The 24418-nt window shown below is 55.6% G+C and overlaps 2 protein-coding genes across 3 annotated transcripts in view; both read right to left on the bottom strand.

Moving 5' to 3' along the window:
- The window catches only part of WASF2 (WASP family member 2), a 32078-nt gene extending 19713 nt beyond the window's left edge, over nucleotides 1–12365 (bottom strand). The window contains exon 1 of one of the 2 annotated variants that reach the window (XM_059488627.1): nucleotides 12271–12365. The gene's annotated coding sequence lies outside the window, so the exon portion shown is untranslated. The remainder of the gene's footprint in view (nucleotides 1–12270) is intronic. The other variant, XM_059488629.1, reaches the window with a different exon arrangement.
- A 9720-nt stretch (nucleotides 12366–22085) lies between these two features.
- Nucleotides 22086–24418, bottom strand: part of AHDC1 (AT-hook DNA binding motif containing 1) — a 50185-nt gene continuing 47852 nt past the window's right edge. The window contains exons 5-6 of the mRNA XM_059488799.1: nucleotides 23751–24349; nucleotides 22086–22967 (exon numbers count right to left, since the gene is read on the bottom strand). The gene's annotated coding sequence lies outside the window, so the exon portion shown is untranslated. The remainder of the gene's footprint in view (nucleotides 22968–23750; nucleotides 24350–24418) is intronic.

Here is a 24418-nt window from a genome sequence, read left to right as displayed (position 1 = left end):
TCCTTCCCAACAACTCCTGTCCTTTCTCACTGCACACATCGTGGTCTTGGATCCCTTGTTCTTTTCCAAGAAAGCAGGATCCATGAGTGGAGCTTCTTCCCATGGCTGCTGATCTGACACCCCGCTCCTGCCACAATAAGCTCTCACCTTGAACGTCCTGCTCACCAGCTTTTAAGAGGATTCCGACTTTGGCAATTAGTTCTGTAAATACTCTTGGGCACTGGGGAACAAGCGTGGCCCAACACAGGCTCGAAAAGGGGGGAAAATGTGTGACTTGCAATTCTTGCCTTTCAGAATCCAGCACTTTAAGCAAAGCTGAGGTAAATCCAAGATAAGCGTGCTGCTCCAAGATTTCTTATCAGCAAGGCATCGACCGCTCTCCCCGTGAGCTTTGCTGCAGCAGATCACTCAGGAGTCCCAGTTCTGGATTAGAATCAAGTACAATTGGTTTGTTTCAAACAAGAACTGCCAGTCCATAAACCCCTCGCACAAAGCTGTGTCTTATTGACTATTTTTAATAAATAGGGCTGGCACAGTAAAATTGAACAATTGCTAGGAACAATAAAGGAAACAGACTTTGATTACAACTATTGAGAAGCAATACAGGGATGTTTTAGCATTGAGTATTTGCTTTCCAAGGCAATTGAGTTCTGTCAACTGAAAACAGCAACTCAGAGCAAACGCTCCTTAAAGAGTGTTTTGGAGCAGAGCAGAAAACAGCACTGCACAGCAAGAGAGGCACCAGAGCTGTTTTGTGGGGTTTTTGTAGAGCAGGCAGATAGCACAGTCACTGTGGTGGTGCAGAGGAGAAGGCAGGCAGGACTCCAAGGCAAGCCCTGCGGATGCATCGCACACAAAGAGCTGTAAATAACACAGGTGAGGTGGAGGGGGAGATCTGGCAAGGCTCTCCTCACTGGTATTTGACCAGTTAGCATAGCGTTACTGGGAGTCACCTGGGTAATTCCCCGCTCAATGTGACACACAACCTCTTAGATCAGGGACCATCTGCAAATAAATCTGGACCCCAGCAGTGAGATCATCTGTCATAGTGTCTGGTGTAGCACAAAGCACCTAAGGAGGGCAGAGCGCTTTTTTTGGGGAAGGGAAGGGAATTTAGGCTTGATTTCCAAGTACGTCAGGGTGACCAAGCACCCTGCCCTCGGCAGGGCTTACAGAATCCTCAGCCTGGAGACAAACAGGCAGCACAGTCAAGGAGACCCAGCCTTGAGCTGAGCGCTTTGGAGAGCTGCCTCTAGGAGCGCCCATCGGGGGCCTGGGCACACCAGCAGGTCTGGGAATGAGGGGGAAAGGAGATAATCAGATCTGAAATTCCCATCAGTATGAAATAAGACTTAACTCAGTAGCTTGCCAACGCAGACCGACTGTTCTTTCTAATGTCTGTGACAACTCTGCTTCAAATTTCAAGCTTCTCTCAGCAGTAACTACTCCCCCATGTAGCTGTAATGGCCAGAAAGAGACTGGCTTTTATGTAACCCCAAAAGACTTGCAGAAAGGGAAGCAGCAGCCACACACACACACAGGGAGAACTGAGGGGGAAAAAAAAATCAGCAGAAGGCTCTGCTGAGTGCTCAGGGCTATATCCAAGCTCACAATGCAGCCACAGAGAAGTGGGATGCGGCAATCAGAAATGCTCCAGTTCCACGCTCCGAGAGAGACCCAGCAATCAGTGCTGCATCCGAGCAATAGGGAGCGAAATTATAGAGCAAACTGCCATGTGATGCCACAAACTACTCCATCCCGCCAGCTGTAACAAGTATTCATTCCCAAAAATGCATCACAGGCTCATCTGTCATTACCAGCCCAGCCTGCCAGCAGCTGAGCAGGAGTCAGCACTGAAGGGCAGCTGCAGGGCTGCTTCCTTTCACAGTGCTCTATTCTCCCAAAAAACCATGGGGGAGAAGGACGGGTAAAACCCCCCGGGCGCAGCAGAAAACATTGCCCACCATCTCTCAGCAGCCGGTGGGATGGGAAGCACACGCTGTGTTTTCACCCACCATCACACAAAAGCTCTCCTGAAGCAGGATCTACTGAAAATGCAGGACCTTTGGGAGAACACACTTAGCTGATCACAAAACCCCGCATCCACGAGCCCTCTGCGTACTAATAACGCACTTCCATCACCAAGCGAGGAACTCTGCAGGCCCGAGCCGCCGGTGTTATGAAAGAGACGTTTGGCCAATACCGTGGGGCAGGAGCAGTCGGCGCTGCCCTTTTCCACAGCCACGTTCCCACAGCGGGAGCGCCAGCCCTGATCCCGCAGCACAGCCAGCATTGTACGGCGTGCAGTCCTCGACACAACCAACATCCAGCCCGCTCCAATCCCACAGTAAAAATAAACCTTTTTTTTCCCTCCCCTGCCTTTCCCCCCCCCTCCAGTCTGCTGGCTCTGAAAAATGCAAAAGAGGCTCAGAAAGCCATTTTCTGCGGGTTTTTTTGTCTGGCTCATGCATTATCATCATCATTTACTGCCCTCAAGGGGATTGCACAGGTGTGACTGAAAATTTGGCTCTTCCTTTTAAACTTTTTGTTATCAGCTTTGCTGAAGATGATCTTGCTGGAACAAATACCAGGCTGCTCTCCTGGAGAGGGACTCGCTCAGAGCTGTTGTCAGAAATTTGTCTGGGGGTGGAAGGATGGGGGTGTCACTAATGGGGAACATACAGATCCTCCTGGCTTCTGCTGGAGCGCTAATAGAGACAGCAGTTTGACCTAGACTTTTATTTTTTTAATTCCTAAGAAACAAACCATTGCACTAATTAATGTTTCCATTCATTTAGCTGAAAAACAAGTTAAACAAAGAGGGTCACCTGGTGTTTCTATCAATACCTGACTAGGATACAGGCAGAACAAATGCATTTAAATAAAACTCTAGAAGAGACGTGACAAGAGAAAGGCAGTTTAGCTCAATTAAAGAGAGCTGTCACAGGGATTTGATTCTCAGAATATAGAACTATTGATTAAACAGGAATTAAAGCTCCAGAACAGAAAGGTTTCAAGGTCTTTGCTGTGAGGGTGTACATCGGGAGAGAGAGGCAGGACTCCTTCAGCGCCACAAGAGCTCTGGCTTTGTTGCTTCCTAGGAAACAGGAGCAGCAAAGGGAGCAGAATGCTCTCTACTAAACCTGTGAATAATCTGGGCAAGGATACAAGGTCAGTGACAACACAGAGTGGCATCACGAGCGTCAATCAACAGGTAGCTTTGGTGTACTTGGGTATTGAAAGCACACAATAGGCTCTAAAACATTTCAGGAGTATGAAGGGATAGGTCTGGGCAGGTTTCAGTCCTAGAATCCCACAATCCTAGAATGGTACAGGTTGGAAAGGGCCTTTAAGCTCATCTTGTTCCACTCCCTGCCATGGCAGGGCGCCTCCCACTGCCCCAGGTTGCTCCAAGTCCTGTCCAGCCTGGCCTTGGGCACTGCCAGGGGTGCAGGGGCAGCCACAGCTGCTCTGGGCACCTGTGCCAGGGCCTGCCCACCCTCAAAGGGGAGGATTCTATCCCAATTTCCCACCTAACCCTGCCCTCTGGCACTGGGAAGCCATTCCCCCTTGCCCCATGTCCCCCTTCAGCTCTCCTGGAGCCCCTTTAGGCACTGGAAGCGGCTTTAAGGTCTCCCTGGGGCTTCTCCAGGCTGGACACTCCCAGCTGTCCCGGCCTGTCCCCAGGGCAGAGGGCTCCAGCCCTGGCAGCATCCCTGGACTCGCCCCGAGGGGTCCACGTCCCCCCTGTGCTGAGCACCCCAGAGCAGGGTGCAGCCGAGGGGCAGAATCCTCCGGCCTCAGTCAGCACCAGCGCTGAGCTCTCTCCAAAGGGCCTGGGAGCAGAGACAGCGCGCAGGAGGGAAGGCGGGCAGTGCCCCTGGGCAGAGGCGCCCTGCGGGGGCAGCAGGAGCCCCTGGCTGCGGGCAGGGCTGCGCAGAGCCCCGGCACCGGGGCTGCCTCCTGCACGCCGGCCTGCACCGCGCTAATGAGCGCAGCTCCGCGGGCACCGCAGCGGCTTGTGCCTGCCGCACTAACAAAGCCAGCTCTCAATAAATACCGCACCGCATTCTCATTCCTGGGCAGCGCTCGCTAATTAATATGGAAAGAGAGGGTGTGCTTTCTTCCCCCTAAATGACTTATTCGTTAAGTTCGAGCATATTTTAACCTTCCTTTTCAGCAGATAAACTGTCTCATTTGCAGCTAAGCTCAGCCTTCCCTTCTTTGCCACACACTAAACTATTTTGATTAATGAAAGAGTAGGAACAAACCAGTTCCAAGTGTTTTCTATAGAGCTCAACTGCTCTTTCAGTTTCAACTCACGCCTAGATAATTATATCACAGCTCTGAGTGCCCCCACCCTTCTGCTGCACTTGGGGAATACTGGAAAGATAAGTCTTTTCTTAATTATTAAATGTAAATAGCTCATTAAATATAATCCAATTACTTTAATTGTAAGAAAAAGGAAGTAATTACAATATGTACATGTATTCTTGCCTGAACAGTTTTAATATCTTAAATGAATCTTTGCAGCATTAATATTTTAAGTCAACCTTTGACATGAGGGGAGAGGGAAAAAAAGGACATTGACTCTCTGATGTTTTCCAGAAGTGTTGTATCTGCCGGGATTTTGGTCACAAAAAAACAAGAGAACAGCCTCGAGCATCTAAGTCAAAATGGTTCATAAACAGCATCTTAATAAAGTCAAAATAATACACAGGCTTTCCATTGTGGAGGGAAAAAATAAATATATAAACATGATGCCACGTAAAGAGCCTAAATATGCTTTTGGGATCTCGGGAGCCCAGCAAGATGGGCACTCCTGTGAAGGTGGGAGAACAGGCAGGATCCCATCACACCAGCACCACAAGCCATCGTGTACCTGGGATTTTCCAGGCAGTTTTTCCCCACACCTATGGTCTGTCCTGTTCAAGGGTGGGAAGAGGAACCAGGGCTGGGGGAGAAGGGGCTGCTCCACATGTGGGATTACCCTGCTCTTCCACGGCAGTGTCCAGTGAGGTGATCCCACAGAAATGCTGAATGCAGCGTTTGTGTGTGCACAGCCATCTGTGCAAGGCGCAGGCACGGCCCAGGATCCCCGGCTGCCCTTTGGGATTTGCAGCAGAGCTGCAGGAAGCTGCGAGGAGCAGTCCTCTGGTTTTGCTCAACAGCATGACAATCCCTGGACTCACTTTCTCCATCCCTGCAGCCAGCGGGACTGAACAACCTTCCAGCAGACTCCAGCAAGGCCCCACTGTTTCGATCGGCCCCCCTGGTCTGACAGAGAGGGGTCAGGTTTCAGCTTGGCTGTGGTGACAGATGCCTGTGAAATCTCCCTGGGACAGGCAGAAAAATATTCAGTTTAAGCTGTAGTTGTTTCCATTTTGCATGTTCTGAGCCCAGCAGTGATCTCACCTTACGTAATCTCCAGTGCAAACTCCAGGCTCTGGACCATCCAAACCTATTCAAGGGTGTTTGAAACCATAAAATCCCAGAATGGTTTGGCCTGGAAAGGGTCTAAAAGCTCATCTCGTTCCAACCCCTGCTGTGGGCAAGGACACTTTCCACTGTCCCAGGTTGCTCCAAGCCCTGTCCAGCCTGGCCTTGGGCACTTTCACAGATGGGGGCTGCTCTGGGCAGGCTGTGCCACGGCATCACCACCCTCACAGGGAAGGAGTTCTTCCCAAAATCTAACCTAAACCTGCTCTTTCAGTTTGAAGCATTCCCCCTTGTACCATCCTCCCGGCCCTTGTCCCCAGTCCCTCTCCAGCTCTCCTGGAGCCCCTTTAGGCACTGGAAGGGGCTCTGAGGTCCCCCTGGGAGCCTTCTCTTCTCCAGGTGAGCACCGCAGCTCTCCCAGCCTGGCTCCAGAGCATCTCCATGGCCTCCTCTGGACTCTCCGGCAGCTCCACATCCTTCTTGTGTTGGGGCCCAGAGCTGGATGCAATACACCAGTACTGGAGTACAGGGGAACCATCACTTTATTGAACTGATCTTTTTGGGAAAAGAGAGATTAGACCATATTAGGCATGCTAAGGATGAAGGCCTTTCTAGCCAAGCTTACCACAAGGTCTATAATAAGCTGCTTTATGGAAACCTCTCATGTGAAGCCAGCCCCTAGATGTAACCTCCTTGATACAATATTGAATTCTCAATAGCAACCAAAAGGCTATTTTGTATAAGTTAATTACAGCCGTTTTTAATTTAGCTTGCAGAAGGGAAGCGGCCAGTGATTTCATGCTGCCCTAGACAGAAGGTAAAGGTTTTCCACAAGCTGTGTTTATAGCTCTGTGCTTTCCTCCAGCAAAGCACCGGCTCCGCAGCTGCTGGTATTGAAAGAACAGGATCTGGGTGTGTGCACGGTTCTCTCTCGCCTGGTTGGGTTTTTTTGCAGCTGCAAGGCCAAACCCATGCGAGTGCGTGTGTGCTTTTTCTTACGGTGACAAAGGCAGGGTGCCTGAAAGGGAACTCGCTTCCGCTTTGGCAGGCACTCAACCATTCGCTGGGCTAAGGGGTGGTCGGGGAACTTTCACCCATCCATTCAGCCAAGGCCGCTATTCCCCCTCCCTCCCAATTAAATCCCATTTTTTGCACTCCATGCATGAACTGCAGCCACACCAATACATCAGATACTGTGGCTGATAGCCTCCTCTGAATGCCACTTAAAGCCCTCCAGTGCGGAGCGCTCTGAAAGCAAAGCATCGCTCATTCTCTGAGCCACAGAAAGAGACTTTCGCTATAGAGAGACCTGAAGTAAGACTCTAAGTAGTAGGAAAAGGACATCCAGAGAAAGAGGAAATGAGAAATTAAAACCACATTCAATCTTATTAGTGGTAATACAATAGGTCAACAAGAGGACTTTGCACAACTCCACAGCATGGGAACAATTTATGCAGAACTCGGAGCACTGACACCAGCAAGTTTGGAGTTTACCAAAACCAGCAGATTTTGTCAGCACGATTTGAAGTGCCCAGCTGGGAGGGGGCTGGAGGGGGATAGTGCCTCCATGCCTTTCAGGGGAGTGTGCTAGGAAATGAAAATGTGAGGAATACTACCGCTCCTCTTTCTCCATCTGAAACATTTTCTCTCTCAAGGGATTTCCAGCATCTTACGAGCACAGCCTCTTTCAAGTGCTGCAAAGTGGCATTGCTCATCATTTCAGTAATGATAGTAAATAAGCTCCAGTATTTTGTTGATCCTTTTCCTTTTGCTTTACAAACAAAAGGTCAGAGTCATTAGCCCAGTTTGATGAGCGGGGAGAAATGGAGGCCTGGAAGAGGCAGGTTGTTCTGGAACATGGCTGGAAACACCAGTGAATGAAGAAAAGTCACAGGACTTTGGACCAGCCACACTGGATCACCCAGCCTCCAGGTACCCCATGTACTCTCTCCATCATGGCCAGGCATCAGACGCAGCAGAAAAGGGCATGGGAACAAGGCCAGCACAGAGAGTTCTCCCTGCTTTTCCATGCTGCAGCACCCCATTGCACCTTAAAACCATGTGGTAACAAACACTATCATTTAACTGTTCTTCATGGATTTCACTTCCCTAAACTGTCTGATCAGTTCCTTAACTGATGTATCCATGAGATCATGGGGCAGCAAATCCCATATTTATCATGTTAGGACACTTCCTTTTATGCCCTCTACTTCACAATTAGGGGATTTCAATCTCAAATCTATGTGTGGCTTTGCTTCACAAAGGAGCTGTTCAAATAAATTTGTCACCATTCACATAAAACAAGCCCTTCTGAGTAGAGGGTTTGCAGGCTGCATCTTCAAGGCCAGGTGGACAGGCCTTGGAGCAGCCTGGCCTGTGGAAGCTGTGGCAGGAATGAGATGAGCTTTGAGGTCCCTTCCAACCCAGACTGTTCTGGGTTCTATGGTCAAACACAAGAGAAGTGCTCAGCTCTTAGGGAGCACTTTCAGTATGGACCAAAGGAATAACTGGTGGTTTAGGTTTGATTTACAGCAGCATGAGAACAAACCGTGTTTAGTGGCTGGCTCTGTGTCTGACCCATTCTGGATGGGCACTGCTTCCAGCAGTTCTGCAGGAGAACCCAAACCCCACCAACAAGTGAGCAGGGACCTGGGAACAGCTCACCTGAAGCACTGACACAGCAGCAGCCTCCCAGGCAGAATTTCCAGCCCTCAATGCCAACTGCTCTGCCTCACAGGCATCCCCCGCCTTCGTCTCTGGGCACCACTAAAGCATCCCCTAAAGCACCACTTCTCCCCAAAAAGGGTCTGGGGTACTGCAGGGGGAGAGGGGCTGACAGAGCAGGCACTGAGGGAACAGAGCAGGTCACCACTGACCCATCTGTGAGAGATCCATCGAGTTCCTGGTGCTCTGAATTCCTTCACCAAAGCCCCTGGCAGAAGCATACTTGAGATATCTGAGCTCCAGCACTCCTCCAGCAGCAACCCAACACCAGAGAGCTTTCCTGCAATTTCAGGAATTAGGGTAGGATCTAGATGAACTATTTCCCAGGCCCATTACTGTGGGGAAAGAGCTGGGATGGAGAATGTGATTAGCAGCTCACGCTGCTTGCTCAAGAAAATAATGTGGAAGTTCACATTTAAGTTCTTCTGGGAAGGGACCTCTCCTCCTCCTGCCTCCCAGGCAGGGAAAAAAATATCCTGCAAACCTTCAGATGGAAAAAGAAATGTCATATAAATGAGAATTAGGCCTGAATCCGATCACTTTCTACCAAGCACTCCCTCCACAGTGAAGCCTGATCTGCCCCCGATCCTCAAAAAAGAACCAACATGTCTTTTTATTACACAGAGTTGCAAAAATACAAAAGGAAGTAAATGTCACCAGGGTGGTTCTGTTCTGAGCAGTCATTTGCTTATTACCCAGAAGCCACTGCTACATGCCTTTTTTAATCCCGTGTTTATAAATACCTAAAGTATTTAAATAAATGTTAATCTGCGGTAACTAAGGCCCTGATCTCACAAATATTTATCCTTGCACAGTGAGAATAAACACTCAAATACACAAATTTCTTACTACAGATCCCATTTCAGCCAGAGTGTTGTTGAAAAAAGTAACACACCAGAAGACAGGCTGGGAAAATAGCTGCATTTTGCCTTCCTGGGTTTTCACAGTGTGTCACTTTGGGGCTGTTTCCTGTGCATTTGTTGTAGAAACGGCACAAAGGAGCGAGGGCAGAGCGGAGCCACCGGACAGGGCCGGTTGTGGCTGCTGGAGCCTCAGAAGGAGCTCTTGGCAGTGTTTTTTCCTGGTGTCCCATTCTGCATGAGGACAGCAGGAACTTTATCCACAGCACATGCAAACACAATCGCTATTCAATCCCTTTCCTGGTTTATGACTGACTCATGAGCAACGTATTTTGCTCAGCTGAATGACCAAGGGCTCAGTATTATCATCAAACCAAACAGAGGCAAACCCAAAACCTTGCATCTAAAGTTATCAAACATTTTGAGTCCAGAAAACCCACTGAGAGAAAATATCTAGAAGGATTAAAGCCAAGTCTTAACACTTGCTGAAATCTTCTTTATTACAATCTGTCAAAGAAAACCTGAATTTTTGAAAAACATTAATCCTACCAACCTTTGTTCTTCTATCACCACAAAAATATAAAAAAATAAACTCAGGAAAGGGATTTGTAGCTGCAACTTTATGCACATGAGGCAATAACTGAAGTTTTAACCCCTCCACCCACACACCGTGATTATCTAACATTGGTGAATGAAATCAACTTTTCCTAGACCAGCCCTGAAGAATGAGATATATTCAAAGCACGCTGAGAAACTGGGTGGGGACTGATCAGAAGGGTTGTATTCCTTGTCATGAATCACTGTCTGCAAATACCTTCTGAGTTGTAACTCACAAAAATATACCATTTCTGTGTGGTGTGTCACATTAGTCATAGGGAAACCAATTTTATACTGGCATGAGCCATCAGAAAGGTTTTATTTCTTTAAATTAATGGAATCTGGGACATTTACTTTTTGATCTCATTACTAGACAAGACAAAAAAAATATCACAGTTCTTTTTAAAACCAGTAGAAAATATATAGTTTAGGGAGAAGTTTACACTGAGTTCACCCCTAGAAGTTTATCCTCACTTAGAAGGCACAGCAAGGCTTCACCTCATGTCAGGTGGGCTACAAGGGAGCGGCTATACCCACTCCTCCAGGCTGTAAATGGTGCAGAAATCAAGGCTTTGGGAGGTAAATCCCAGAAAGTCTGGTCCCACCATCACCAGCACACACAGGGATAACAACAGTGACAACTGCAGCTTGAGCCAAGCTCAGTGTCAGGCAGCTCCTGCAAGCTCAGGTCACGCTCTGTCACTCAAAATTCACATTCCTTGAAAAGAAATAAAGCCCCCAAAGTGCCCAGGACTTTGTGTGTGGCGAGCTCTGCCCCAGGGCTGGCATAACGCTCTGGACACGAGGGGCATCCAAATCCCTCCTGGAGTGGCTGTGCTCTCGAGGGGAGATGGTGGCTCTGGTTTGTTTTTAACTCAGCCTGGGACTCAACCACGAGCTGGTTTCTATGGCAAAGCCCACTCAAGGTCAGCAAGGGACAAATCAGAATGAAAAGTGTCGCAACGCCGCGCTCCCAATTCCTGCAGCACAAATTCCTGTTCAGCAGCCACTGAGCCTGCAGATGCAGAAAATGGGTGGAAAACATAACTGCTGCCCTTCCTCATGTGACCGAGGGTGCAAGACTCGGTACTTCCCATACAGAGGGACTTCCCAGGCCTGTGGAAGGGTCCCTGTCCGGGCACGGCTGGAATCAGAGTCTTTAAGGTCCCTTCCAACCCAAACCATTCCATGATTCTATAAAAGCAACATTACTGCACTGGTTTTGTCTCAGGAAGGCACATCCGTACCCCTGAGCTGGCTTACAACATCTTTTAATTTCAACTTCTCCCTCTCACGAGTCTTAAGGAAGGACACAAAAGTGTGAGGGTTACGGAGGGCTCCATCAATTATGACTCTGCCTGCAGCTGATGTATTTAACAGAAGTTTTTTTAATCATTATTAATAGAATTTCATGTCCACCAGCATCTGCGGTGCTGAAAGATTTAAGACTTTCCATGCTTCCTAGTGCTGAACTCCCAGCATTAGCACATCCCTGAACCCCACCAGTGCTCTGACCTATGGAGAGGTGCCCAATTCTGTTGCTGCCTCTAAAGAAAGCAAAACAGCAAGGCCAAATGTGAAACTCTGACAGGGAAATAAAAAATCCTACCACGGGAAGGTCCTTGAAGTCAAGTGACAGCTAACAGGGAGAAGCTGCAACCCTCACCTTTCTCAGACTACCTGTATCCCAAAGTAACCCCAACAGTAACCTGAACACTGGTGAGGTACAACCTCAAGGACATTCCAAAGTAACTTATTTCTTCTCTAGAAGAAATACAGTCTGAGGCCACCAGGAGGTCAGTGCACTAACCCGAACTATCCAACCATACCCAAGCTTTTTTCAGGCTAAAAAAATCCCCAACACATTTCCCTAAGCACGCTACAGCACCCATGGGGGTGACATCAAGCAGTTGTAGATTTCATGTGCTGTGGATGGTTCATAGACAAGGGGCGACACACGAAACTAAGTGTCCCCAGACAGATCGAGGGGTGCACCCAGCAGTGGGGCTGGAACACAGGCAAGACAGAGAGGATTCCCTCAATGAGGGCACCCAGCTCCCACCCAGACAGGCTCTGGGCACAGATACAGAGAGGTTCTCACAAGTCCCAATGTCACACTCGGGCAGCAAGTGTCTGCAAAGGGAGGGACCCCTCTGCTCCCCGCGCTGCTCCCCCTGGAAGGGGCCCTGCAGCACCGCCCTGGTCCCTGGGTGCCCAGCGTGCCCCGCTAGGCCAGAGCTGCGGGACGAGCCCAGGGCAGCAGGGACCGGCCGGGCCCGGGCCAGCCCCGCAGGGATATCTCGGTCACCCAGCGCGGGGCTGGAGCAACCCGGGCAGCCCACCCCTACGCCCGATCCCCCCGGGCCAGCCCGGCCCGGCTGCACACCCCGCACCGAACCGCGGCCCCGGGCGGGGCTGGGGCAGTGTCAGGCCGGGGACGGAGCCCCGGACCGGGACGGAGCCCCCCAAACCCCGCCCGGGACCGGGCAGCACCGGCTCACTATGTGGCAGGAAACACCGCCCGCTTTAACCTCAGCATCCACTATTTGGCAAGGGCCTTGCGGCCCACTCCAGCGCCTCTGCCTCTCTCTCCCGGGAAGAGACGGCCCGGGGGGGGCTGAGGAGGCTCGCTTGCCCCTGTCGCACTCACCCTGTCCGCGGCTGTCCCCTCCGCGCCCCCGGTCTCACTACCACCAGGGCGGGCCGGCCCGCCCGTCCGCCATTCCACGGCTCCCCCTCCCTGCCCCGCCGGGCCCTCGCCCCGCCTCTCCCGGCCGCCGCGCCGCGGCGCCATTGGCTGTCCGCCCGCCGATGCTGCCGCGTCATTGGCTGCGGCTCGCTGTCCGTCAAAGCCGTCCTACGCCACTTTCGTACGGAGCTGGCGCAGCGGAAGAACCGCACCCAAGCCGGCCGCGCAAAGAGAGTAAATAAAGAGAAGTGTACCATGAAGGGACATAGACGGGGGGAACCCTGGGCAGTCTGGGGAGAGATTACAGGGACAGAGGAGAAAACCGCGCCACCAATCACAATTACGACATCTTAAAAATACTTTTGTTTGATTACGAAAGCCATAACTTGATATTCTTCCAAGTGGCATTGGAGGAAAGGGCTCTCTGTCACTTCCGCACCTCCCCCGGAGAGCTCCGCTTTGATGAGGCCTTTCGCCTCTATGGTCTCCCGCCCTGCGAGGAAAGTTCCACCTGGGGGAGCGGGGGTGTCACACCAGGGCGGGGCGGCGGCGCCGGCCCTGGGAGCGGGGGTGTGGGATCTGGGGTTTGGGATTTGGAGTTTGGAGTCAGGGATCTGGGGTCGTGGATTTGGGGTTTGGGGTCTGGGGTTTGGGGTCGGGGTGGGAGTTGTGGGACGAGGCATGCAGGGTTAGGGGACAGGCCTGCAGGAGAAGGGCTGGAGGGACGGGGGCCCTGGGGAGAGGCAGGGTGGGCAGGGGGTGCAGGTGACAGTGACAGTGTTGGGCTGGCACCGGGACCGGAGCCTGAGGTGCCAGTCCTGCCATGACCCCCAGGACCCCCGGCCCACGTCCAGCCCCTGCTCGGGAGGGTGTCCCCAGCCCCCAAAGCAGGTTCCCCTCACGGGGGTCCCCAGCAGGGCCATGGGGACAGCCCCCCGCCCTCCTGGCTGGGCAGGCAGGGCCGATGGCCGCTGGAGCCCTCCGGGTGCTGCTGGCTTTGGCTCCCTGGATGACTTGATGAGGCTGGGAATTAAAGTCAGGGATTAAAGGAGCCCGGAGTAGGGAATAGCGCTGCTGGGGACAGGGGACGGGCCCCGCTGGGTGTCCACAGGGACAGGGCAGCACGTGGGGGTCACAGCCCTGCTCCTGCCCTGGTCTCCAGCGCAGCAGAGAGGCAGCGGAGTCCTGGCATGGCTTGGGCTGGAAGGGGTCTTAAAACCCATGCTTTGCTGTGAGCCCTGCCCAGGTGTGGCATTGAACTGGGGCCAGCGTCCTGCAGCCCATCCTGTCCTCAGCAGAGCCAGGGTGATGCTGATGCCCTCCAGAAACTGCAGGAGCAGAGATCTGATGAGAAATTCCCCCACATGACATTCCATGTTTCTGCTGGTGCACCTGGACATTAAATCCTGCCTCCCTGCCTGATCAAACCGAGCCTGTGGGCTCGATGTGGAAGAGGGAGTGGGATGAAGGGCATGGCACAGACATCCATCTCCTGCCTGCTCTGTGCTCCTGCTTCAAACCAAACCACAGGGAGTAAATCACCGGCGGTCCTGCCAGGCAGCAAACAAACCCACGGCAGAGCCAGCAGCCAGGGTCACTGCTGTGAGCCGTGCCTGTCCCTCGTGTCCGTGCCTCCTGTGGCACAGCCTGTGCCTGCCGGGGGTGCTGCTGGGAGAGATGGACACACAGACCTACCCAAACCATTTCTTCCCTGTTTTTGCATCGCTTTCCTCCATGAGTCCCCACCTCTGCAGGATGGTCAGCGCTTCCTGGTGCTCCCTGCTGCCCTGTGTGTGTCCTGGCAGGGTGGGATGGGACACACGGGGTGCACAGGGTGGACAGGGGGTACCCGGGATGCACAGGACATGTGGGGTACGTAGGATGCACAGGACACTCGGCATGTCCAGGGTGCCTGCGATGCAGTGGGGCACAGTGGGTGCACTGGGGTACCTGGGACACTGCCCCAGCACCCCACCCTGCCCTGGCAGCCCCAGCTCTCCCCTGTGGGCTGGGCCAGGGGCTGAGGTGCTGCTGGAGGCCGCTCAGCTCCGTGTTTTCCAAGCTGCCAGCGAGCCCTTCCCTTGAAGATCTGCCTCTATCTCAAGGTGTCACAGCCTCAAGGGACCTACCTAATCTGTATCTGCACTGCAACCTTTATCTCTCCTGCTCTGTTTATAGCTGCTGAATAAAAGCTGCTAAACTGCAGGATCCTGCCCCCCCCAGCGCCGTGCCCCCCGACAGTTTTTCCCTGGTGCTCTTGCCTGCCAGGTGCTTTCCTGTGTCCTGCTGGAGGTAAATGGTGCTCCAGGGCGTGGGGAAGGGCAGCCAGGCTGCTCCTGCCGCCCACCTCCCTCCCGGGGGGGCTCCAGCCGTGTCCAAGCCCTTGATAAGCCCAGGCAGACCCTGGCACAAAGCAGTGCCTCATCCCAGCCCTGCTTCCCTCAGCGTGGGCTTGGACTCTGCTGAGAGCCAGGTGGGATCCAGGAGGCCCAGCCTCGTCCTCTCTCTGTGCTGCAGGCTCTGGGAGAGGGGACGTTCTCCACGGGAGGGAGGAGATGGCAGCTTGTTGAAGCCTTGGATGTCTCTTCCCTGGCCAACTGCCCCTCTCCCAGCAGGCACAGCTGCATCCCTGCTCCCTGCGGGAAAGGAGCCAGGGCTGGGAGCAGCAGAGCTGTGAGGAGGCTTTGGGAACGTGCTCCCAGCTCTTGTCCTGCATCCCTGACTCCCACAGACCCGGGGTGCGCAAGGACTCGTGGCACACCGGAGGTGGAATGGGGCTCACAGGGTGCACAGGGTGCCTGGGGTGCAGGAACAGCCGGGATGAAATGATGCCCAAGGGGTGCCTGGGATGGACACACGGGTACCTGTGCTGCACAGGACACCTGGGATGGAAGGGGTGCGTGGGATACCCGGGGGGGCACACAGGACGGATGAGATGCGTGGGGTGCCCTGGGGTGTCCAGCATGCTCAAGAGATGCCTGGTGTGTCTGGGACACACGGGAGGTGCCCGGGGTGCCCAGGACCCTCAGGAGGTGCCCAGGATGTCCAGGACACATGGGAGGTGCCCGGTGTGCCCAGGATGCAGAAGAGGTGCCCAGGGTGTCTGGGACACTCGAGAGGTGCCCGGGAGGTGCCTGGTGTGCCTGGGATGCTCGAGAAGTGCCCAGGGTGTCAAAGATGCTCAGGACCCTCAGGAGGTGCCCAGGATGTGCCCAGTGTGCCCGGGATGCTCGGCAGGTGCCTGGTGTGTCTGGGACACTTGGGAGGTGCCCGGTGTGCCCGAGAGGTGCCCGGTGTGCCCGGGACTCTCAGAGGTACCCGGGGTGTGCCCGAGACATTGAGGAGGTGCCCGCTGTGCCCGGGACGCTCGGAGGTGCCCGGCGCGGGGTGCCCGCTGTGCCCGGGAGGTGCCCGCTGTGCCCGGGACCCTCGGAGGTGCCCGGTACCCTCGGAGGTGCCCGGCGCGGCCCCGCGCCAGCGTGGCGCGGGCAGTGGCTGTGCCGCTGACATTTACTAATCAGCTCTCACCCAGCGCACACCCGCTCCCTTCTCTTGCTGTCTTGTCTCCATGGAGACTCCGCAACCTTTGCTCACTCGTTAATGGTATCTCAGCAAAAGAAACTCCAACGCCACCCAGCCTTCCCCTCCCGGCCCCGGGAGAAATCCTCGCCTCTCACCTCCATCCCCATCCCCTCCTGCCGCCGGGGATGAAAGGGACGAGTCCTTGTTAGCGAGGGACCCAGCCACGGGGGCAAGTTCTGACGGTGGCGCGGGGAGGAGGGAGAGCCACCATCATCCTCCTCTCCGCCAAAAAAACAAGGCCGGGGGATTTTATTGCCGTGGCAGCAAGGACGGGCTCCATTCATGCGGGATTCCGGCCAGCAGCCCCTTTCCTGCCCGATTTACTGAGCCACGAGGCCTGGCATGTGGCTCTGCCTGGGTTTCTGTGTTCCCCCATCCCAAACCCACACCCCAACGCCCACGGAGCCACCCCAAAACCCTCCGGAGGGAGCGGCTGGTGCTGGGAACAGGCTCCGTCCCCGGTGTCCTGCTCTCGCTGATTCTGTTTTCAAATTAACATGGGAAAGATGCCCATTACCTGCTTCCAGATAATGACTATGATTAGGCAGAGCTCTGCTGCCAGCCGAGATCTGAAGGATTTCTGTGCTCTCCAGCAGCGCTTTGCCAGTGCAAAAACAAGAGCAATAAAGTGTAAATAAAAGACTAAAGGAAATCGTGGGTCCATCAGCGGATGGGGTGTGTGGAAGGGGCTCTAATGATGGGCTCTCTGCAGTGGGCTGCTGGCTGCAGGCTCCAGGCAAGGGAAAATTGCAGAGGGGCTCTCCCAGTGCCTGCACCCCATGTGTGAGCCTGGCTCGCCCCTGCTTGCTGGGAACTGGGGGTTTGGGGAAGGAAAATTCAAGATGTGCATGTGCGAGGCTGTTCTGGGGGGACTCCTGGCCCTGCAGATAGAGATGGAGGCTTAAAGAGGGGCCAGTAAATAGCTGTGTCTCCTGAGATGAGTGCACCAGCTCCCAGAGCACCCAGGGTGGTCCCACAGCTCCCCTGCCTTGTGGTGCGGCACTCTGCACCCTTGGAGCAGGACAAGGAGCCCCTCCGTGCCAGACATCCAGGGGCACCTCCATCCCCAGGCCGGGGAGGCTCAGGATGTGCAGGGAGCAGCACAGACCCAGCAGGGCTGAGCTTGTCCCCATCCTCCGGGGATGCTGGGGTGTCACTGGGGGCTCATCCCACTGCTGAGGGAGGCACAAATCCCTGCCTGTGCTGCCCAGCTGAGCTCCAGCTCCCTCTGAGCCCGCCAAGATCCCCCCAAACCATCCAAGGTCCCCTCACCACGGCCAGAGGAGATGAAAACCTTGGCTGTGGCCATGAGCTCAGCACACTGAGAGCCTTGGGGTGGCTCTCATCACCCTGGGGCAGAGTGTCCCTGCCCATGACCCCGTGTCACCCATGGGCTCCCAGTGCAGCGGGACGGGCGCAGGGCAGCCCGGCCCGGCCGGTCGCAGGCAGGCAGCTAATCTGTGCACAGATTAGGCAGAGTTCCCAGCCACGGAGGTTTCTTCTCCTTCCTCCCCCCCTCAGTGATAACAAATAATAATATAATCCCCTTAATCCCTCCCCGAGGAGCCGGCGTGAACTCCCGGCCGGGAAGCACCGCGCTTCTGCCGCTGCTGATAACTCACAGCCGGCCCCACAAAAACAAACGCATGGCTCTCATGTTACCCCCCAAACTCCATGTGCTGCCCCGTGCCTCCCCCTCCCCACGTCCCCAGAGCCCCCAATCCAGCCCCACTGCCATCCTGGGGGGATCCAGCCCCACTCCTGGTTCCTTCCCTCCCAGCAAGGCCATCACGGCCCTGCAGAGCCCCCAGACTCAGCCAAAGGGGGCCCATGCAGGACCCCCATGGAGGCTCTGTCCTCCCAGCCCCTTCTTCCTCTGCAGCAGGGAAGTGGCAAAGCACCAGGAAGCTCAGCTTGGCACCCCAGGTGCCCCTGTGCCTTCTGCTGCCCGGGGACAATGCCAGGGGTGCCCCCCTGCACCCTCCTTGGTCCTGCAATCCTCCTTGATGCCCCAGCTGAGCCCTAGTGCTTTGTTTTGGGGCTGTTGGTGCGGGGAGCATCACTCCTGCCCCAGCTGAGCCCCAGTGCTTCGTTTTGGGGATGTTGGTGTGGGGAACACCACCTCAGCCCCTGTTGAGTCCCCAGTGCTGTGTTTCAGGGCTGTTGGTGTGGGGAGCCCCACTCCTGCCCCAGCTGAGCCCCCAGGAGTGCTGGCACAGGTCCTGCACCCCCCACCCATCACTGGGGTGCTGGGAAGGAACATCCAGCTGCCAAACCCCCCCTCCCTTGCCAGGGACCCCAGGCTGCTATTCCCCCCCGGTGCCGAGCCCTCCCTCCACCACCATCCAGCAAATATTAATAACAACCCTGCAGCCGCCTGTGCTTTTATTCCCTGGCTTTGCTGGCCCTGGCTCTGCTGAGCTCAGCTCCTCTGGCTCCAAAATGCCTTTTAAAATTACCAGAGAGTGGAGACCCCTGCGAGCACGCTGCCCCTCTGCCCCCTCGTCCCTGGCACCCTCCGGGGCCAGCAGCACCCATGTGCCACGGGGAGCTGGGTGCCATCCGCCCCCCTGATTGCAGAGGCGCCAGCCTGGGCTTGATTAAAACCCAAGTGAAAGCCAGAGCCAGGGCAGAGAGGGGGATTAGATCGCTCCGGGGAATGTTAATGGACTCCAGAGCTTTCTGCCCGGCTGGCGGCTGGGCCGGATCCAGCCCTGCATGGGCAGGCGGCTGCGGGAGCGCGGCTGGACCCGCCAGGGCGGCGGGGACGGACACGCGGGGCTTGGGGGAGCCTTCCACGGGCCCGGCCGCTGCTCTGGGGAAGGCAGGGCTGGTCTGGTGCCCCGGCTGGGCTCGGCCGCGCTGGCACCGCACGGGCGGGGCGGCACCGCCGGCACCCGCATCCCCATCCCGGCTGCAATGGGACCGGAGAGGGCGGGCTGGCACCGCCGTGGGGGCGGCAGGAGGGGCTGCAGGAGGGGCTGGCACCGCTGGCACCGCTGCCCCCGCTGCGGGAAGGGCCGGGCGGACGCAGGTGCCGCTCCGGGGGTGCCCGGGCCCCCGACACGGAGCCGCTCCCCAGCCGGCTCCGCTGGATTGCGGGTCTGACGTGGGAAATCGCCTCCCTCCCTCGTTAGCTGTGATTAGCATGTCAAGTGCTTGAAGTTGGTGCGTATAAAGGATGCGAGCGAAGAATAATGGCTTCAATTTTCTTCACGGCACAGCCATTAATTTGAAGGAGAAGGGGGTGTCCAAAGCTCCCGGCAGCTCCAGCCCTGCGGGGCGAGGGCGGCTCAGCTGCTGCCCTGCCTGGCGAGGGGGACACGGCCCGGGGGACCCCGGCACCGGCACCGGCACAGGCACAGGCATCCCGTGTGCTCCCCGTGCCGGGACTGGGGCACACGGGCGTGCAACACGTGTGTATCCATCCGTGTGCTCCCCGTGCCGGGACTGGGGCACACGGGCGTGCAACACGTGTGTATCCATCCCGTGTGCTCCCCGTGCCGGGATTGGGGCACACGGGCGTGCAACACGTGTGTATCCATCCGTGTGCTCCCCGTGCCGGGATTGGGGCACACGGGCGTGCAACACTCGTGTATCCATCCGTGCACACCGTCCCGAGCCCTGCACAGCCCCGCGAATGGGGAATTGCCCCGGCTCCGGCTCCAGGGGGAAAAGCAGGGGCAGGGGGCAAACTCCGGCCGTGTTTCCAAGGGATGGTGCCAGTGGAAATGGAAGCAGAGCTGCCTTTGCCAGGTGGGAGCTGGATCCTGGCACAGCCCTCTGAGCCTCCCCACGTCCTTCTCGCCATGGATCCAGCGCTCTGGCTCCGTGCTGGCCCAGCCCTGGGCCCCTCTGAGTGCAGCATCCCCGATCCCACGGCCCTGCAGCATCCCTGTCTCCAAGCTGCAGTATCCTGAGAGGCCAGAGCCCTCCTCCCAGCAGAGCTGCTTAATTAAAACCATCATTTCCATCCCGAGGCACAGCCAGGCACCAGGACCCGGCTCACCCCACATCCCTGCACACCACGTGGCCGTGCCGGACTCACCCTGGGTGCTCTCAAATGCAGCTCCCAGAAACCTTCCAAAAATCCATGCTAAACAAATTTAAAAATAGCAAAACAATCATTTCCCCCCAAATTTTGAGCTTTTCCCTCCTTTCCCCCAGCAAACCCAGGCAGTGCTGGGCTGTGCTGATCAATCCCCAACAATCAGCCCCATCACGAGGTTTTTTCAGGCTCCAGAGTGGCTCATGCTGCTTCAGAGATATAATTGAGGCTTAAAAAAAGACAAAAAATAATAAAATAAGTGAAATCCAGCTGTGGTCCAAGCAGCCAGTCGTACCCAGCGAGGCTCTGGTTGTGCCAGGTGATGCTTCCTGGTGGGATTTACCCACTGAGGGGAATTTCATCATTTTTCAGGGCTGCTTGTTGTGACCTGAAATGGGAGAGAGGGAAAATGGGGTGGGAGAGAGTAAATTTGATGCTGGTGGGAAACCGGAGGCAAGCTGGGAATGAAGGGTCATGGACCCCCATGAGACCAGGCAGGAGGGGCCACGGAGGGGCCAGAGGGGGGTTCAGCACCTTGGGATGGGCGCTGGATGCAGGCACGGCACCACGGATGGCTGGAGCCCCCAGGCTGCTCCCGTGCCTCAGTTTCCCCCGTTATGCCACAGCCAAGGGACATTGGTGCCCACCAGGGTGGAAGCACAACACGGGGGTGCCCCCGGTGGGTCCCGTTCCCCCAGCCCTGTCCTCTGCGTGAGCACGGTGGGAAGGGGCGGCTGCAACCCTCACCCCACCCTCCCCAGCACCCCCAGCACAGAGGGGGTCCCTGAGCACCCCCCAGCCCCTCAGCATCCCCGCGGGCTCCTCCACAGCCCCGACCCCGCTGGCACCGCTCACCTCCTTAACCTGGGCCCTGCCCACCTGTCCCGCCGTGTCACTGCTCAGCTGCCCACCCTGGCACCGCTCCCCTCTCCTGGCACCGCTCACCTGTCCCACCTGGGCACTGCTCACCTGTCCTGCTGTGTCACTGCTCAGCTCCCTCTCCTGGCACCGCTCACCTGTCCCACCTGGGCACTGCTCACCTGTCCCAGCGTGTCACCGCTCACCTGTCCTAGCATGGCACTGCTCACCTGTCCCACCGTGTCACTGCTCCCCTCTCCCACCCTGGCCCCTCTCCCCTCTCCCCCCCACAGGTAGCTGTGCCCCCCAACCCCGGACCCCCCTCTCCTCTCCCAGAAGCTGCTGCCTTCGCCTTCCCAGGCTGGAGGTTGGTGCATTTCTGAATTTTATTTGTTCTGTCCTTATTTTCCTCCTCTCTTTGCTCCCTTCTGGCGGTGACGCTTCTCCAATCCATCTCCTGTGCCCCTGTGCCCCTTCACCCCGGCGGTGCCAGGTGGGCAAATCCCTCCTGCCTGCAGAGCCCCCCCCGTGTGTCCCCACAGTGCCACCGGGCCCTGGCACTGTCCCCTGCGCCCTCGGGTGGCACCGCGTCCCTGTTGTACCAAAATTCAGCTTTCTTGGTGCAATTCTGCCTCCAAAATCCAGGGAGGGTCAGGGTCCCTCCAACACCCGCCCCCGGCACAGCCAGGCCGTGCTCCCCCAAAAAAGAGAAGCAAGAAAGCAGCGGGCATCGCTCAATATATAGGTTTCTTTTTAATATAAAAAAAGTGCCTATTAAAAATTCCTTCCTAAATAACACAAAAAGACCGTTTGAGGGGCAAAGCGGGGGCCGGGGGCTCACGGGGGCCCCTCTGGCCAGGGCAGCACAAGCACTGCACAGGGCAGCTGGGGGGGCGGGGGAAGGAGGGGGTATTTCGACCAAATTTGGGTAGTTCTCCCTTTTATTTTTTTCCTTTTTTGTGAATTTTGCCTTTTTTATCCATTTCAGGGTGGTTTTCTTCTCTTTGTGTGTGTGTGTGTGTGTGTGTGTGTGTGTGTGTGTGTGTGTTTTCTCTTTTTTTGCACAACCCACAAAGCTGCACAGAGATTGCCAAACTCTCGAGGGGGGGGGACACACACAGGGAATCTGTGGGAGGAGAGGACCCCAAAGCCCACCTGGCACCCACACACGCACCCACACCCTGAGCTCGTCGCCGCCACCGCCCCGGGGACCCCGGGAAAGGGACCCCCTTTACCCCAGCCCCCCATTCCCCCTCCCCACCAAGAGGGTCTGTGATTGATTTAGTCCTTATTTTTTTTCCTTTTTTTTTTTAAAGTTTTTTTTCTTCTTTTTTTTTTTTTTTTTTTTTTTTTTTAAACTCCTTTTTGTTTTTATACAAATTTGGATCTTTGGGTGTGTACTGCCAAAAAAAAAAAAAACCCAACCAAAAAAAAAAAAAATCAAAAACCCGCCTTCGTTCTTCAGAATAATAATAAAAATAAAACTCAAATCATCATTGAATCATTAAAAAAAAGGCAACGGAAACCCAAGGAACCCATGCGGAAGTTGCACACCACAAAACCACAGCAGATGTACAGAATGCAATATACAAGACACGATTTATAATAAAACATTATATACAATAAATAGGTTATTGTCACTTTTTTCTTTTTTTTCTTTTTTTTTTTGTTGCTCGATCTGTAAATAAATTTTTTCTCAGTGCATACTGGGGGGTTTTGCTCTTTTCTGCTGCATATTAACCTCTTGGATGCTTTAGACCAGTTCTCCATCATTTTTGGATTCTCCCTCCGGTGCATGATTCTCTCTCTCTTTTTTTTTTTTTTTTTTTGTTATTTTTCAGCTTTTTAATTTTTTTTTTTTTTATCCTTAAACATTTTTTTTAACTTCTTTTCTTCAAAAGTATTTACAATTGCTGGTTTTGTGCAGAAAATGAAAATTAATCAAATAAAAAATAAAACTTAAAGAGTCCCTCTGCTGCTTCTGGCTGGGAGGAGAGAGAGAACGCGGCGCCGGCGCCACGGCCGAGGCGGGGCCGGGGGCGAAGCGGGGGCGGCGGGCGGGGTCCCCTCCGGAGGCGCCCCCTCCTCTCCATCTCCTCTCCATCTCCTCTGCTCTGCTCCGCTCCGGCGGCCGCGACGGGCGGGGGGCGCAGCGCCGGGGGTGCCGGGGCTGGGGGCAGAGGGAGAGAGGGGTGAGGGTCCCACCCTGGGCTGCCTGCCCGCCCCCGGCCCCCCAGCACCCGCGGAGCGGGGGTCTGGCACCCCCATACCCAGGGGCTAGGGTCCTGCCCACGTCCTTCATCTGGCACCCCCAAACCCGGGGGACGGGGTGCTGTACCCCAAATCTGGCACCCACACACCCGGGGACTGGGGACATGCCTACCTCCTTCATCTGGCACCCCAACACTCAGGGATCTGGGGGTCCCATTCACCCCAACCTGGCACCTCAACACCCAGGGGATCTGGGGTCCTGCTGATCCCAACCTGGCACCCCAACACTCAGGTATCGGGGGTCCCGTTCACCCCAGTGTGGCACCCATGTCCCAGGGGATCTGGGGGTCCCATTCACCCCAATGGGGCACCCATGTCTCAGGAGATCTGCGTCCTTCCCATCCAGCCCTGCACTCCGGATTCCTGCTCATTCTTGTCTGGCACGCACGTACCCAGGGTTCTCGGGTCCTGCTGGCCCCATCTGGCACCCGAACAGGGGTCTGGGGCACCCACACCCCCTCGCCTGGCACACCCTGCACCCCGCAGCCCGGGCCCCAGCCAGCCCCAGGCTCTGCAGCCCACAGGGTCCCCGGTTTGGTGCTCGGTGGGACAACACCCAAGGGCTCACAGCCCAGCAGGGCCAGGGGCACCCTGAGGCTGGGTGCAGGTGGGTCAGGGAGCCCACCACGGAGCACCCAGCACAGCCTGGCTGGGGGGCAGAGTTGGCACAGGTGGCACTCACCTGGTGACGGTGGCGTCTCCGAGCCCCGCTGGCGACGCTGCCAAGCTGGAGGGGTCAGCGCTTCAGCAGCACCCATCGCTGTCCGTCCGGCGGGAGCAGCCCCAGGCGACAGCGGGCGGGGAGGGACCAGAACAGAAAAGAATCCCCAAACAGCCTCCCCGGGGCGGCCGAGGGGCCCCGGCCGGGCTGCGGGCAGGGGGCACCCAGCGCTGACCCCCAGAGCCCCCCTGCCCTCCCTGCCCGCGCCCCCTGCGCTCTGTCCGTCCGTCCGTCCGTCCGATTGTCCTGCTGCGGGGCGGGGGGGGGCGGCAGTCCGGGAAGCAGAGCCGGAGCTTGGCAGGCGGAGCGGGTTTGAGTGCGGAGGGGGAAAAACGGGGGGTTTCTCTCTTCATCCATTATTATTAATTTTTTCCTTTTGTTTCACTTATTTTTTATCTTTTTTATCTTTTTTTTCTCCTTTTTTTCCTTTTTTTTCTCCTTTTTTCTTTCTTTTTTTTTCCTTTTTTCTTTTTTTTTAAGAAAACAAACAAACGGTTCCAATCCCAGTTAAATACAGAACTTGAAAAGTGTTCCAGAAAAAAGTGCTGGCTAAATTACCTCTGAAAGAGAAACACAACATGGAGAGAGAGGGGGACACGATGAGAAGGGCCCTGAGGGTCCCCTGTGTC

This window comes from Ammospiza nelsoni, chromosome 25 (assembly GCF_027579445.1).
Source record: "Ammospiza nelsoni isolate bAmmNel1 chromosome 25, bAmmNel1.pri, whole genome shotgun sequence".
NCBI lineage: Eukaryota > Metazoa > Chordata > Aves > Passeriformes > Passerellidae > Ammospiza > Ammospiza nelsoni.
This window is presented reverse-complemented; position numbering and strand designations above follow the sequence as displayed.